Raw genomic sequence first — 1,897 nt, forward strand, 5'->3', positions numbered from 1 at the left:
CTTTTTCTCTTCCCAGTCCAAATGTTATTCCAGTAAATTGACTCTGATTGATCTTCTTGAGTCAGGGCCCCAACCATGAATTAATAACTATTGCCTAAGGGATGAACTACTGTTATAGGTCCAGACTGGATCACATGCCAATCCTTCAGGAGGAGATTGAGATTGGAACACAGTATTAGATAGCTCCATCAGAACCTTGAGGGTTGGGAATGAGTTCTGCAGAAAGAGGGGGTGCTATAAACAGAAGAAAAGGAGATGAGAGAAAGTGCTAGGCAGATCCAAAATAGAAGCATACTTCTTTACACTTGGCTTTAATTTTTTCATCAGTGATAACTTAAAAACAAGATACATGATCCAAAAGATATGATTTGATGCTACTAATGACTGAGAAAAACATCACCACTTCTTCAACAATAGGGGTGTCTTTTAATCATTGTCTTTTACGTAAACCTTCCATTTTCTTCTCTGCCATGAGTGAGGGTGGATGTGCCTTTTCTGTCCAAAGACAGAAGTGGACCTCCAAGGTGTGGATAAGACAGAATGTTGTCAGTACACAGGTCACATAGTTATTAAAACACAGCCTCTGGTATCAGAGAAAATACAGGTTCAAGTCTCAGCTTAACAATTCAGTGACTTTGTGACTCTAACTTTTCTAAGGCTGTTTCTACCTCATTGGGTTATTGTGAAGATTTATTGAAATGATATGTTGTAGGCCCAGTAGTTGCCGCCATGGTCACTGCCAGGTAAGTGCAGGTTCACATTGAATTCAGACAGATGGTAAAGAAACTGCGGAGCCAAAAACTGGTGGGCCATCCCTTTATTCTAGCCTCACACCCGGCAGGAGAGTAAAAACACACAGGGCTCCAAAACCCACTCACGTTCTCCAGTTTCACAACCAGGAGAATCTTCTCCAAGTTTTCCTAGAATCAAAGGCCCCCACCAGCTCAGTCACCTCTGGTTCCCCATCTGCACACCTTCTCCCTTCTCATCTCTGCTTCAACAGCCAGACTTCTCCTTCAGCAACCTGCCATCTTGGTTTCCTTCTCTGTAAACATGGCTTCCTTCCTCCTTCTTCTTAAAACTTTTTGGCATGAAAACCCTTCCTCCAGCAACATTAGCATAACAACGGCACTTCCCAAGCAGGAAGGCAAATAGCAATCTCAGACCAGCATCATTTTTAACAATAAAAGAGAACGAACTCAGAAAATACAGATTTTACAAACTCATTTGCCCAACATATGTATAAAGTATGTGACATAACATGTGGTGAGGTGAGCTTTTAATAAGCAGTAGACACCAGTATTCCCAAGGATATTGTTTTTGTTGTTACTTTCTTAATTCTACCTCTCAAGCTGAGAATGAACAATAGCAATTTGAAATGTGAAAACCTCTTAAACTAAAAGCTTAATGTTACATCAATATATACATTGTCATATAAGCACACAAAGCCCTCTCATGCAAGAAACACAAGCGCTTTGAATTTTCTCATTTAGCCTTCAGAACCCCCACTGACTTAGATGTCATTAATATTCAATTTTCAAGTGAGGAAGATGAAGGTCAGTGGGACTGCGATTTTATCAGGCCACATAGCTGGTAATCACAGAGACAGGATTCAAATGTAGGTTTTTGCCTCCATATTTTGTTCTGTATTAATAATATCACATTGTGAAGCCTTATTTTTTCTGAGAGCTCAGCATGGGCTGCAGTATGGCCTTGCTAGTCGGATGGCACAATGGGCTCAGGAGGAGCGGCCTGAGAAGACCTCTGGGGTTCTCACTAGGCCACCAAGAGTTAGAACGTTTTGCCCAGATTATATCAGAAGGTGATAATAGCTAGCAAGCTGTGATCTACTTGAGAGAAAGAAGGAGAGAAAAGGCAGGAAGAGGGAAAAGAAGCC

Source organism: Saccopteryx bilineata, chromosome 3, assembly GCF_036850765.1.
Source record: "Saccopteryx bilineata isolate mSacBil1 chromosome 3, mSacBil1_pri_phased_curated, whole genome shotgun sequence".
Classification (NCBI taxonomy): Eukaryota; Metazoa; Chordata; class Mammalia; order Chiroptera; family Emballonuridae; genus Saccopteryx; species Saccopteryx bilineata.